Raw genomic sequence first — 15,567 nt, 5'->3', positions numbered from 1 at the left:
AGTCAGCATGGAGCAGCCAGAGCCGCCAGTCAGCATGGAGCAGCCAGAGCCGCCAGTCAGCATGGAGCAGCCAGAGCCGCCAGTCAGCATGGAGCAGCCAGAGCCGCCAGTCTGCATGGATCCGCCAGTCAGGCAGGATCTTCCAGATCCGCCATTCAGCCAGGATCTGCCATTCAGCCAGGATCTGCCAGTCAGCCAGAACTGCCAGTCAGCCAGGATCTGCCAGAACTGCCAGTCAGCCAGGATCTGCCAGTGCCATTTACCTGCCTGAGCTTCCCCTCAGTCCCGAGCTTCCCCTCAGTCCCGAGCTTCCCCTCAGTCCCGAGCTTCCCCTCAGTCCCGAGCTGCCCCTCAGTCCCGAGCTGCCCCTCAGTCCAGTGGGGTCCTTGGTGAGGGTTGCTAGGCCAAGGTCGGCGGCGAGGGTCGCCAATCAAAGGACGCGATACAAGGGGACTAAGACTTTGTTGGAGTGGGGTCCACGTCCCGCGCCGGAGCCGCCACCGTGGACAGACGCCCACCCGGACCCTCCCCTATGGGTTTAGGCGTGCGGCCGGGAGTCCGCACCTTGGGGGGGGGGGGGGGGGGGGGGGGGGTGGTTCTGTCACGCCCTGGTCTTAGTATTTTGTGTTTTCTTTATTATTTTGGTTAGGCCAGGGTGTGACATGGGTTTATTATGTGGTGTGTTTTGTCTTGGGGTTTTTGTAGGTATTAGGATTGTGGCTTAGTGGGGTTTTCTAGTATAGTCTATGGCTGTCTGGAGTGGTTCTCAATCAGAGGCAGGTGTTTATCGTTGTCTCTGATTGGGAACCATATTTAGGCAGCCATATTCTTTGAGTGTTTCGTGGGTGATTGTTCCTGTCTCTGTGTTTGCAGCAGATAGGGCTGTTTTAGGTTTTCTCACGTTTATTGTTTTGTTAGTTTATTCATGTGTAGAGTCTTTATTAAAGAACCATGAATAGAAACCACGCTGCATTTTGGTCCCCCTCTCCTTCATCGGAAGAAAACCGTTACAGGTACGGCGAATGATGATGCAAAAACTATTGGCTCTGTCATTTGTGCTTCAAATAATGTACATGATTGATAGGCATATAAATAAGATTATTTCTTGCTACATTTGAAGCAAGGCCTAGATGTGACCACAACCGGACTAGATGGTGAACGACTCTTGGCGGAATGCATTGCTTGACTGCGGTTGTTTGAGAATGTTGTTTGAGAACTGTAGCCCCTCAAACAATTAGTTATTGAGTTTGAGTTTGTTGACCAAAGGCTATGTATGTTTGGTCCTACAAAGCTGTGTCCATCATAACATTCAATTATCAATTGTATTCATTCTTGCACCATCCGATCAACTATCAGCTCTTAAACATTTATTTTTTTTCTCTACGCTCACAATCTATTTTCCTGCTCCTATTACGACAGACAGTTGATGGTCGGAGCACGTCTCTGAGGCTGGAGAAGCTGAGCCAGAGGAGCCGGTATTAATCCTGCTGTAGGACCCACGGCGGCCAGCACTATCAGGTCAAACGAACAACTAAAATGAACGAGTCACTCAGAAAAACTCTCAAATCAGTGAAAGAGTTGTTCAAAAATAACGACTTGTTCGCAAACCGCACATCAGTGCGTCACAACAAGAGCAGCTGCTCACGGATTTGACAGCTCCAACGCAGTTCCACCTCAGACACGCCCAAAACATCAGCCATGCGGGTGTTGGCTATCGCCAGTTAACACTTGATCTGATTGAATCTAGGCCTAAGTCCTTATTATGTAGGAGTGGCGCCCATCTCTCTCTCTCTCTCTCTCTCTCTCTCTCTCTCTCTCTCTCTCTCTCTCATATCTCTCTCCCTCTCTTGCGCTTTCTCTATCTCTCTCTCTCTATCTATCCCTCCCTCTCTCTCTTTCTCTCTCGCGCTCAATCTCTCTCTCACTCACTCACTCACTCTCTCATGCCCAGCCTGAGTGCATGGGAACTGGAATGGGGCTAGTCATTTAGGATAACTAACGATCTGCCTGTGTAGAATTACATGACATAGGATTTAGCACATGGAGAATGATTTAGATGTTTAATGCATTTTCTTTTTCAACAGCAAAATTATAGAGCGTGAATTGATTTGAACAAAGTTAGCCTAAACAAGCACATTTTCATTACACTGTCAGCATATAATGTACACTAAGTATACCAAATATTACAGTTGTGTCAAGTTGGCTGGATGTCCTTTGGGTGGGGGACGCTTCTTGACACGCATGGGAAACTGTTGAGTGTTTAACCTGTCTCCTCCCCCTTAATCTACACTGATCGAAGTGGATTTAACAAGTGATATCAATAAAGAATCGTATCTTTCACCTGGATTCGTCTTGTCAGTCTATGTCATGGAAAGAGCAGGTGTTCCTAATGTTGTGTACACTCAGTGTATATACCTTACACCATTGTTGTAAAACCCTTCATGGTTCTGTCTGCTTTATCTTTGTTATTTCAGAACTCTCCACCACGTAGACACACGTAGGGCCATGAATGTGAATGATGAGAACGTTCAGCAGGAATAAAAGTCAGCGTCTGCGTCATCATTCTGCTCAAAAACAGAAGCATCTGCGTCACCACCCCTCAGACTGGGAGGCCCTGGCCTTTCCCTGTGATTCAGGTACCTTTTATAACCAAACAGAGTGGCTGTTCCCATGTCTGCTGTGCCTCCTTCTGCAGCTCCACAGAGTCAACCAGTGGGGCTGTTCCACAGTGTAGCCTGCTCTCTCTCTCCGCACCCTCTGTACTGCATCAGCACCACGCGCTCTGACGAAAGCAGCTCTCATCCTCTCATCTCTCATCCTCTCTCCACACGAGTCCCGTGGCTACAGGCAGGCAGGGTTGCCACATGCCCCTCTGTTCATCCTCCCCAAACGATAGTAGTTTTTTTGCAGGGTGTTGTTGTGATGAGCTGTAGTCTGCAGTAACCTCAACATGCACTGAGTGCAGCATAATCACACATAATCAACTTTTTTCTATCACAGTGGAAATGCCTCTTTTTTTCCACACATCCTCATCGAGCGAGCACACAACAGGGAGTCACGACTCTTTCATCTCTCTCACTTGATGCTTTCTGCAGACTGTGTTCTCTCACTTAGAAAAAGAGATTGACAAGCAATTCTGAAAGCACCCAGGAGCCAAACGTGGTCCCCAAAAATTGCGCACTACTTCACAAATGTGTAGATATGTGCACCACGTCATAGCTCTCTCTCGCTCTGTTGCATGTGATTCTTGCTAGTTGTCACTAAAATGGTGAGGTGCTGAATCTCATTGGTTGGAACTCGATTGCTAGAGGCCTGGCCCACATGGGGGGAAATGTAGGGAAAATTGCACAGCATAGCTTACAGAAAACAGCTGCTTTCAAACTAGGGATTTTGTGGCTAAATGAGGTGAGACAGTAATTCTGCTAATAGATTATGCAAGTTTGAACTACACATTGACACATCCAGCCCACAGTAGGAGGTTTAAAACGTACTTATTAGTTGCCAAAGTACTGGAGCATGTCTTTAATTTAAGTTTCTTTATTGTAACCGCCTTGGAACGCAGTCCCCCAGCTAGTTGGTTGACTGAGGGGCAGATCATTGAATAAGTATCACGCTGTATGCCGTGCCATGTGAAGCTGTGCTGTGCACATCTTCAGTGCCTTCAGAAAGTAGTCATACCCCTTGACTTATTCCACATTTTGTCTACACACAATACCTCATAATGACCAAATTAAAACATGTTTTTAGACATTTTTTAAAATGTATTTAAATGAAATACCCCACTCATAACCTTGAGTCAATACATGTTAGAATCACATTTGGCAGCGATTACAAGCTGTGAGAGTTTCTGGGTAAGTCTTTAAGAACTTTGCACACCTGGATTGCACAATATTTGTCGTGAAGAGGACACGACAAAACCTTTTCACCCTCAGGAGACTGAAAAGATTCAGCATGGGTCCCCAGATTCTCAAAGTTCTACAGCTGCACAATCGAGAGCATCCTGACCGGTTGCATCACCACCTGGAATGGCAACTGCTCGGCATCTGACCGTAAGGCACAACAGAGGGTAGTTGTCACGACTTCCACCGAAGGTCATACAGTATGGTTGAAGAATGCCCCAGCCGTCTTTCAATCCTTTGTAGACGAGATTCTCAGGGACCTGCACGGGCGGTGTGTGGTGGTGTATATAGATGACATTCTGATCTATTCCGCCACACACGCTGTGCATGTGTCTCTGGTGCGCAAGGTACTTGGGCGACTGGTGGAGCATTACCTGTACGTCAAGGCTGAGAAATGTGTGTTCTCCAAAAAAGCAGTTTCCTTCCTGGGGTATCGCATTTCCACATCTGGGGTGGTGATGGAGTGTGACCACGTTGCAGCCGTGCGTAATTGGCCGACTCCGACCACGGTAAAGGAGGTGCAGCGGTTTTTAGGGTTTGCCAATTACTACAGGAGGTTTGGGGTTTTGGCCAGGTGGCTGCTCCCATTACCTCACTGCTGAAGGCGGGGGGGGGGGGGGGGGGGGGGGGTGCATTTGCAGAGGTGAACGGAGTGATGTAGAGCTTTTAGTCATCTGAAGGCACTGTTTACCGATGCCCCCGTATTGGCTCATCCGGGCCCCTCTTTGGCATTCATAGTGGAGGTGGATGAGTCCGAGGATGGGGTTGGAGCCGTGCTATCACAGCGCTCGGCTACGCCACCGAAGCTCCGCCCCTGTGTTTTTTTTCAAAGAAGCTCGGTCCGGCGGAGCAAAACTATATATAACGTGAGGGACCGGGAGTTGCTGGCTGTGGTAAAAGCTCTGAAGGTGTGGAGACTTTGGCTTGAGGGGGCTAAACACCCTTTTCTCATCTGGACTGACCACCGTAATCTGGAGTACATCCGGGCAGCGAGGAGACTGAATCCTCGTCAGGCAAGGTGGACTATGTTTTTCACCAGATTTAGGTTCACCATCTCCTATAGACCGGGTTACCTTAACACTAAGGCTGATGCGCTGTCCCGTCTCTATGACACCGAGGAGCAGTCCATCGATTCTATTCCCATACTCCCGGAAGCCCCAAAATTGCCCTCGCTAGAAGCATGTGTTTCAGACATAAGGAAGTGGATGGCTGCAAACTTTCTACTTTTAAACTCGGACAAAACAGAGATGTTCGTTCTAGGTCCCAAGAAACAAAGAGATCTTCTGTTGAATCTGACAATTAATCTTAATGGTTGTACAGTCATCTCAAGTAAAACTGTGAAGGACCTCGGCGTTACTCTGGACCCTGATCTCTCTTTTGAAGAACGTATCAAGACTGTTTCAAGGACAGCTTTTTTCCATCTACGAAACATTGCAAAAATCAGAAACTTTCTGTCCAAAAATTATGCAGAAAAATTAATCCATGCTTTTGTCACTTCTAGGTTAGACTAATGCAATGCTCTACTTTCCGGATACCCGGATAAAGCACTAAATAAACTTCAGTTAGTGCTAAATACGGCTGCTAGAATCCTGACTAGAACCAAAGAAATGGATCATATTACTCCAGTGCTAGCCTCCCTACACTGGCTTTCTGTCAAGGCAAGGGCTGATTTCAAGGTTTTACTGCTAACCTACAAAGCATTACATGGGCTTGCTCCTACCTATCTCTCTGATTTGGTCCTGCCGTACATACCTACACGTACGCTATGGTCACAAGACGCAGGCCTCCTAATTGTCCCTAGAATTTCTAAGCAAACAGCTGGAGGCAGGGCTTTCTCCAATAGAGCTCCATTTTTAAGGAATGGTCTGCCTACCCATGTGAGAGACAAACTCAGTCTCAACCTTTAAGTCTTTACTGAAGACTCATCTCTTTAATCATATGATTGAATGTAGTCTGTTCCCAGGAGTGTGAAGGTGAACGGAAAGGCTCTGGAGCAACGAACCGCCCTTGCTGTCTCTGCCTGGCCGGTTCTCCTTTTTCCACTGGGATTCTCTGTCTCTAACCCTATTACAGGGGCTGAGTCACTGGCATACTAGGGCTCTTTCATACCGTCCCTAGGAGGGGTGCGTCACTTGAGTGGGTTGAGTCACTGATGTGATCTTCCTGCCTGGGTTGGCGCCCCCCCTTGGGTTGTGCCGTGGCGGAGATCTTTGTGGGCTGTACTCGGCCTTGTCTCAGGATGGTGAGTTGGTGGTTGAAGATATCCCTCTAGTGGTGTGGGCTGTGCTTTGGCAAAGTGGGTGGGGTTATATCCTTCCTGTTTGGCCCTGTCCGGGGGTGTCATCGGATGGGACCACAGTGTCTCCTGACCCCTCCTGTCTCAGCCTCCAGTATTTATGCTGCAGTAGTTTATGTGTCGGGGGGCTAGGGTCAGTTTGTTATATCTGGAGTACTTCTCCTGTCCTATCCGGTGTCCTGTGTGAATTTAAGTATACTCTCTCTAATTCTCTCTTTCTCTCTTTCTTTCTCTCTCTCGGAGGACCTGAGCCCTAGGACCATGCCTCAGGACTACCTGACATGATGACTCCTTGCTGTCCCCAGTCCTCCTGGCCGTGCTGCTGCTCCAGTTTCAACTGTTCTGCCTGTGATTATTATTATTTGACCATGCTGGTCATTTATGAACATTTGAACATCTTGGCCATGTTCTGTTATAATCTCCACCCGGCACAGCCAGAAGAGGACTGACCACCCCACATAGCGTGGTTCCTCTCTAGGTTTCTTCCTAGGTTTTGGCCTTTCTAGGGAGTTTTTCCTAGCCACCGTGCTTCTACACCTGCATTGCTTGCTGTTTGGGGTTTTAGGCTGGGTTTCTGTACAGCACTTTGAGATATCAGCTGATGTACAAAGGGCTATATAAATACATTTGATTTGATTTTTGATTTGAGGGGGAAGTACTGGTGGCCCACTTTAGCGAGGGACATGAGGTTTTATTTCTCCTCCTGTTTCAGTGTGCGCTCAGAGTAAGGCTCCTAGACACCTGCCTAGATGGAAGTTACATCCCCTCCCCATTCCACAACGGCCTTGGTCACATCTCACCAACCTTCCCCCGTCTCAGGGGAACACGACAATCCTGGTCGTTGTGGATCGGTTTTCGAAGTCCTGCTGTCTCCTCCCGTTGCCCGGTCTCCCTACGGCCCTGTTTACTGCAGAGGCCCTGTTCACCCACGTCTTCCAGCACTACGGGGTGCCTGAGGACATCGTTTCTGATTGGGGTCCCCAGTTCACGTCCCGAGTTTGGACGTGTATAGTTGGCCGTGTTTTCGGTAATTGTCCTGATGGAAAGTGTATTTATCTCCCAGTTTCTGGTGGAAATCAGACTGAACCAGGTTTTCCTCTGTGCTTAGCTCCATTCCATGTATTTTTTATCCTGAAAAACTCTGCAGTCCTTAATGATTACAAGCATACCCATAACATGATGCAGCCACCACTATGTTGAAAATGTGGAGAGTGGTACTCAGTGTTGTATTGGATTTCCCCCAAACATGATACTTTGTATTTAGGACAAAAAGTTAATCGCTTTGCCAAATGTTTTGCAGTATTACTTTAGTGCCATGTTGCAAATAGGATGCATGTTTTGGATTTTTTACATTTTATACAGGCTTCCTTCTATTCACTCTGTCAATTACAGTAGGTTAGTATTGTGGAGTAACTACAATGTTCATGATCCATCCTCAGTTTTCTCCTATCACAGCCATTAAACTGTAACTGTTTTAAAGTTACTGTTTCCTTCCTCCCCGGCAATTGAGTTAGGAAGGATGCCTGTCTCTTTGTAGTGACTGGGTGTATTGATACACCATCCCATGTGTAATTAATATATTATTTTTACCCATCTACCAATAGGTGCCCTACTTTGCGAGACATTGGAAAAATTCCCAGGTCTTTGTGGTTGAATCTGCGTTTGAAATTCACTGCTCGACTGAGGGACCTTACAGATAATTGTATATGTGAGGTTCAGAGATGAGGTAGTCATTCAAAAATCATGTCCATGCAACTTATTGTTACTTAATTTACTCCTGACCTTATTTAGGCTTACTTGCTGTATTGACTCAAGACATTTCAGTTTTTCATAATTTTCAAAAAATATAATTCCACTTTGACATTCAAATCAAATAAAATAAAATTGTATTAGTCACATGCACCGAATACAACAGGTGTAGACCTTACAGGGAAAGGCTTACTTACGAGCCCCTAATCAACAATGCAGTTTAAAAAATAATATGGATAAGAATAAGAGATAGAAGTAACAAGTAATTAAAGAGCAGCAGTAAAATAACAACAGCGAGACTATATGCAGGGTGGGTACCGATACTGAGTCAATGTGTTGGGGCACCGGTTAGTTGAGGTAGTATGTACATGTAGGTAGAGTTATTAAAGTGACTATGTATAGATGATAACAGAGAGTAGCAGTGGTGTAAAGAGGGGGTGAGGGGGGAGCATTGCAAATAGTCTGAGTAGCCATTTGACTAAATGTTCAGGAGTCTTATGGCTTGGGGTAGAAGCCATTTCGAAGCCTCTTGGACCTAGACTTGGCGCTCTGGTACCGCCTGCCATGTGGTATTAGAGATAACAGTCCATGACTAGGGTGGCTGGAGTCTTTGATCATTTTTAGTGCCTTGCGGTCGGAGGCCGAGCAGTTGCCATACCAGGCAGTGATGCAACCAGTCAGGATGCTCTCAATGGTGCAACTGTAGAACCTTTTGAGGATCTGTGGACCCATGCCAAATCTTTTCAGTCTCCTGAGGGTGGAAAAGGTTTGGTCGTGCCCTCTTCACGACTGTCTTGGTGTGCTTGGACCATGTTAGTTTGTTGGTGATGTGGACACCAAGGAACTTGAAGCTCTCAACCTGCTCCACTGCAGCCCCGTCGATGAGAATGGAGGCGTGATCGGGTTCTCTTTTTCCTGTAGTCCACAATCATCTCCTTTATGGGCATTGTGTGTTGGCAAGTGACAAAAAAACTACATTTAATCATTTATAAATTCAGGCTGGAACACAACAAAATGTGGAAAAAGTCAAAGGGTGTGAATACTTTCTGAAGGCACTGTATGTTCTTCATGTACGGTACAAGGTATTCTGTCTGTGTGACTGTGCTGAAGGCTGATCGATCAGCCACATCAGTCCCCTCAGAGAGAGCTGTGGCTCGGGATAGACAGGACAGACAAGAGAAAGAGGAGGATCAGATCAGCACTAACCATACAGCACAGGATGTTCCCATGATGCTGCCTCTCTCCGGCCCCGCGTAACTCTTGGGGTCATGGAGCACTTTCATGGCTGGGCCTTCTGGCCATTTGTGTGAATTCCTAATGAAGCAGGGGTTGGGGAGTGCTTCCTGTAGGGTCTGAGGGAGGGAGAACTACAGATCTGTCCTGTGGGGTGAGGAGAGAGATAGGAAGTGTGGCATCTTCTGCTGACCTCTGGGCTCCCAGCTGAAGGTCAGAACTGAGAGCTGAGAACTATACACATCTCTACAGAGGCTGCAAACACAGCAGGCAGAGTGAACAGATTATGCTGTCCATCCCAATGAGGACCAATCACAGAGGGACAGGACACCATAGTGCTGCATGGACAGAAAGGAGATGTAATAGAATGCAAAGAAACAACCAATCATGCCAGAGGCAAAGATGTGATGTGGTCGCTGAAGTCTGTCATAAACCTGTGTATGACTAACATCATCTTCATATCAATGTTTAACTTGCAGCAGAAACAGCGAGGCTTTATTAACTCACCTACATTTAAGATGAATAAAATAATGATTGATTCACACAAAAGCAAAGCATTCGTTTTTGACGCTAATAATGAATGCTTTCTGCGTGCGTGTGTGCGTGCGTGCGTGCGTGCGTGTGTGTGTGTGTGTCTTGGAGTAGTATTTGTGAGTGTATTTGTGTGTATTCATGTGTGATTTTTTTCTCCTACTATGGGTATGCAATCACATTCACATGTCTGACACCTATATGCCCAAGCAGCATGGCTCAATCCCGGAGGACAGGAGCATCAGAGAGGAACAGGGTGGATTCACTACAGTGTCTTCATCTATCTATGGCCATTGTGACTGAATACTTTAACTTGTTGTTTGATGTGTTTCCAAAAGACAAATCAGATGAACCCTTTGCCCGACTTGAACCCAAGTCATGTGGGCCATGGCTGACGTGAGCTGAAGTGCTTTAATCAGAGGTGTGTTTTCACTGGATACCTTCCCCCTCTGTCTGTCTTTTCTCTTTAATCCGTCCCAGCAGCTGACAGTGGAGCAGCAGACTCGTTTCTCTCTCGTCCTGGCTCTTAATATGCTTCAGCTGCTGTGTGATAATGGACACACTCCCCAGTGTGGGCTTCCTCTGTCACACCACTGATGTTATTAAACCACCAGGCTTTGAAGCCTGACTGAATGTCAGCTAAAACCATCCCTGCACGGGGACATACTTTCAGACAGATAATAAAAGGTATCTTAACCGTTATGATTGTTTTTGTCTGAGAAAAATGGGGGGAGATCCCTCATCTCAAATTACTCTGTCTGAAATTGCAGCGTTCAAAGCCTCTGATGCTCTCCTTTTCTCTCTGTCCTTTGGTGTGCCCTGAGCCAGGGGATAGTGTTACATGCATGGGGCGGCTGCCAGATAGAGCAGGGGAAGGCAGGCAGGGATAAGGACGCCTATGGATGGTGTGGAGATAACGCAGAGGGGTCCTGCCTCCCTCCGTCAACGTCAACGAACACAAGCGTACACAGTGCTATTGTCATGTTCGAGGAGATATGGTTCAAAGAGCATTCTCCATTCTCAGTTGGGTAGTGACAATGCCATGAAATCCTTGTTTATTTTTCAGAAAATTCCATTTTGTGGTCTTCTTGTCCTCTCAGGCTCGATGCAGGCACCTGTCTCACTTCCTCCCTGTGTGACAAGGCATCTCGTTAAATCCACTCCTGAGGGAGTGCTCTTGATATCTGTTAGTAGTGAGAGGTCTTAGCCCGTTCTGCTGAGATGATGGGTCCATGAAGATACTGTATGGGTGGTCAGCTCCCCTAGCACTCTGGTCCTGGCCATGTTAAATGGATATTGGTTCAGGAAGTGCATCTATTGATTGTAGAGGTTTTCATGGTTATTAATAGCCCAGAGGAGATCCTAATGGGACTTATACTTCCTGGGGTTGGTTTATTCATGATACTTTCATTAGATCCATAATCATCCTCTGCCTGCCTGCCTGCCTGCCTGCCTGCCTGCCTGCCTGCCTGCCTGCCTGCCTGCCTGCCTGCCTGCCTGCCTGCCTGCCTGCCTGCCTGCCTGCCTGCCTGCCTGCCTGCCTGCCTGCCTGCCTGCCTGCAGGCATATAAATCTTAAACAGAAATCAATATGTTGTACAATGCATCCTTGTACAACAGTGAACTGCCTGCCTGCCTGCCTGCCTGCGACTGTTTTTGTGAGAGTGATGCCACCGCATATCCTGCCAGCAAGCTGAGGTCGGGGAACAATACTCTGATCTGGCAGCTCATGCAATGTCAAATAATTCATAAGCCATTTTTCATCTTACAAATTTGCTTTTAAAAAGCTTTTTCTTGTCTGCGGTTTCAGTGTGTTAAGGGTTAACGCATGCACCTCATCTGCTCTGTTTCCTCAGAGATCAGGCTGGCCCAGAGCACGGCCCCGGGCACAGATCCAGTGGTACCATACACTGCTGTGTGTTACGCCCTGCTGGTTAGGGCTCCTAGCTGCCTGCCATAGCCTACTGCCCTACAACTCCCCGCTGCCCAAATGAAACAGCAGCCAGAGCCTCCTTCATTTCACACCCAGGAATCTCATCTCCTTCCTCCTGCCCTAGTGTCCCTCAATGCCCACCCACGCATCTTACTGCCTCAGACAGCGTTCTACCCTGGAGCTCAATTCTCACAGAACTTGCTACGGCTTAATGGAGGGTGAATTTACATTGCATCGGCTCTTTATTGTTTCTGGGTTATTTATTTTGTGCTGGCATGGTTGAAAACAGCAAGTAATAGAATATAATAGAATAGAATATGGAAATGTTCCTGTGAATGTGTTGTGATGACACATAATTAGGACATATCATTACCCTATTATGATAAGCTAGAGAGAGTGTGTTGCCTCTTCGGCTCTTCTAGCTATATCCGGTACACTGGGAGGCAAAGGAAGACTAATGTTGCTGAGGGGAGCGTTCTTTGTTTAAAGTGAGTGTCCCATCTCACCCTGCCTATATAACAGGCAGCAGCTGGAAAAGGAAATGTGACTTGTTTTTCCTACATTCTTTGGCTTTGTGCTCCCCAGGAGCCTTCCTGACTAACACAGTCAACACGCCTTGGTTATTTTTAATGTTAATTTGAGCAAGCCACTCATTTCCTTTCAGCCTGCGGAAGTGAGACATGGTTTTACTGTGCATGAAGATATTGTAAACACCAGCTTATTCTCTAATCGGTCATCATACTGTGCCCCCACTGTCTTTATCCACATAACAACAATTTTGTGGCAAATGCAATTTTATGCACAGCACACCAATTTTCTGATTCATTTCTATTGGAGGGTTGTAAACTGATCTAATGAATAGTCTCTCTGCTGAACAGATTTCCTCTGTCTCCCTCCACTGTTTTTTCCTCTTCGGGCCCCCCATTGTGGAATATTACTACTATGGCACAGTGCAGGGCCAGTGTGTAACATACCGCTGACATCTTCTTGATTCAACCCCTGACTCCCTCACCTGGATCTCTGAAGACCAAGCTGGGAGGGGAGGGTCTCAGAGTCCATGAAGCCACAGAGGAAAGGAAAGGAGATGGAGCGCAGACTGTGTCTATTTTTAGCAGGCCCTGGCAGGCGACTATATATAGAGATGGGGAGTGAGTATGGCTGGCTGGCTGCAGGTTGGGGAGGGCTGGGTATAGAGTCATGGAGACGGACAGGCTGACTCTGACTCTGCCCTGGGTCCTGGCCTGGAACACTTACTCTATCTGGCTGTTGGGCTTCAGACGCTGTATAGCTGTTGTCATGGTCACCCTGGTGCAATACACTGCAACATAAAACAACAGAATGCAACGCAATCATAGGATGGCTGTGAACAGTCTCATCAGTACTATCCTGACACTTCAACACTTTGTTGAGATCACTACTGAGTGAAGGGACAATACAGATAAGAGATTTGAACCCTTTACAATGTTTGTCTTTTTTGAAGGGTGGTAAGTGAACTTAATCATGGTCTGTTACAGTTCTGGACTTAGTTTCTGCACAGGTTCCTTTGTTGACATACCAACCGTTGCTGAGCCGGGTTTGTTATGATTCAGCGTGCTGTCTGACTCAAATCACGAGGGGCTGTTTGAGGTTTTGTTGCTGGTTTTTATAACTATGACACCCCGCTGCTGTAATGCCAGTCTCAGCCACGCTGGTGGTTTTCAGTCCGCTGGTGTGATCATCTGTTGTTTCAGGTGCCACATTGTGAGCGCAGGAGTGGACAGCTGCACACTTGCCCAGTTAAATCAACGCTCAGACGTCACCGGGCTCCATTTGGAGTCTCTCCTACAGCAGGGATATGTGCTCAGAGGGACAGCCCCATCTGGATGGTTTACAACATGGAAAGAGTACCACTTATGGTATCATGAAATCATTCCAGCAGGGAGCAGCGTCTATTACACTACTATACTTGTTATCACATGTTCCAAGGTATTCTAACCATTTGAGAATGTAACGCTGCATTGTATATGCAGAACTCCCCACTGATCATACTGAAAAGGATGATCTCATGAATCCCCTTGGAGCACACAGACAGTCACACTTTGAGTTCCACTGGAAGAACAAAGCAAAGTAGCAGCGGTAATAACAGCCTTTACCTGATCTTTAGAAGCCTACTCTACAGATAGACACCTTGAATTATTCAGCAGATGGGCTGTGTGCGTGTGCGTGTGCGTGTGTGAGTGCGTGTGTGTGTGTGTGTGTGTGTGTGTGTGTGCGTGTGTGTGCAGGGAAAATGCCATGGCTGAATATCAAATAACTCTCCTCATGAGTCCTGCCCCCGGCCTTTTTACATGTGCGCCAAAGGTCTTGTCCTTTTGCATTATGGCACATTCGTAATTTATTAATGAGTTATTTTGGAATAGGAAACCTTCCAACCTGCTCTTGACTTTCGCCCTCGTGCATCATGTTTTAAATGCCACATTTATAAGAATTTGTTTTAAAGTTGATGTCTCCACTACATGGTTACACTATTCTGGAGTGGATATTGACTGAAATAAGTCATTTACGTAAACTCAAGGAATCGCCTACAAATTTGTTGAGGAATACCGGAGGACTGATAGCTGTTCTCTTAGAAACGGAACAGAAAACTGTTATTATCAGCTTTACTGCCTCATAATATCAGATTCTATGGTCATCTTCCTGTAACATATTTTTGAATTCATACTGTTCAGACCATTCCACCATGAAGTAGAAATGCAACTCTGCTGTTCCACCTGCACTGTATCCACACGCACGCACACAGACACACGCACGCATGCACGCACACACACAAGCACACACACACACACACACACACAGACAATCTGCAAAAGGTAGATAAGGACACTGCTGTGCTCAGACTGCAGACCATCCCCCACCCTCAAAATACCTGCTAGTTTGGAATCCACACATGCCTCTCCCTCTCAAACTGTAGCAGATAATAAACAAGCATTCTTTTTTTTAGACAGCCGATTCATGTTGCCAGTGGCATTTAGCCTCACAGTGTTTGCTATAGATTCAGTCATCCATGAAGTGCATGCCCACAGACTGGCACGGGCGCTCTGACACATACTGGCATGCACACATTTACAATAACTGCCCATAAAATCACTTAAGGATGCACGCTAGCTTCCTGGCATCCACACACAGAGATGCATTGAAGAGTGTTTGCACACATGCCCTCACCCCGTGCTCTATTTTCTCTACATGCATCCACACACTCCAATGTGTGTCCAAGTCTCAAGGCCTCACCCTGCTCTCCTTTTAATAAAGGCACTATTCTCCCAAACACAATCAAAAAGCACAAAACACTCACTTGTTGTTTTGCTCCAGCAGCTTATTAGAGGAGGATAGGTTTTACACACAAAATAAGTGAGTGGCTTTTTGTTAATTTCATCTGACGCCTGCCAGATCTTACCTCGCCTGGATAGGTATTTTACGTATCAGCTAACCGCATCAAATGTTAAAGCAATCTGTCAGTCGATGTTGATGTATTGCCATGCAACCATTGGTTGATGCATGCAATGTCTGAGTAGGGAGACACAACCAATGAGTGGGAGTGGAGCATCATAGCTGGAGTGAGTGGGGTTGATTGCGGGAGGGGCGGAATGATGGGGGAGGGGACTGGTAGAGCAGCTGCTCCTCAGATATAATTGCCTCAATTAGTTCATAGGGCTGCTACAGCGACAGTGTTTTCCATGTAGCCATGGAAACCAGGCTACGGCGGCTCTCATGGGGAAGCCAGTCTGATGGATTTATGAGTTGGAGGGAATATAGCAGTGTGGCGGTGGGGGTTGTTATGGTTCTAGGGGTCAGACTGTAGGGTTGAACTCATCTTCACGTGGATTGGTTAGTTGAGGCTGGTGACCACTTGACTAAAGACTGGAGTGTAATTAATCTGTAACTTTCCCT

General features: G+C 46.8%; 1 long non-coding RNA gene across 2 annotated transcripts in view; it reads right to left on the bottom strand.

Annotated features, from left to right (window-relative positions):
- Window positions 1-15,198, bottom strand: part of LOC118966067 — a 35,702-nt gene extending 20,504 nt beyond the window's left edge. Inside the window, exon 1 of one of the 2 annotated variants that reach the window (XR_005053276.1) lies at window positions 14,972-15,198. This is a non-coding gene — a long non-coding RNA (uncharacterized LOC118966067). The remainder of the gene's footprint in view (window positions 1-14,971) is intronic. The other variant, XR_005053277.1, reaches the window with a different exon arrangement.
- Between the last annotated feature and the right edge of the window lie 369 nt (window positions 15,199-15,567).

This window comes from Oncorhynchus mykiss, chromosome 9 (genome assembly GCF_013265735.2).
Source record: "Oncorhynchus mykiss isolate Arlee chromosome 9, USDA_OmykA_1.1, whole genome shotgun sequence".
In the NCBI taxonomy this organism is placed as follows: Eukaryota; Metazoa; Chordata; class Actinopteri; order Salmoniformes; family Salmonidae; genus Oncorhynchus; species Oncorhynchus mykiss.
Note: the sequence above shows the minus strand (reverse complement) of the source record. Positions and strands in the feature narration are given on the sequence as shown.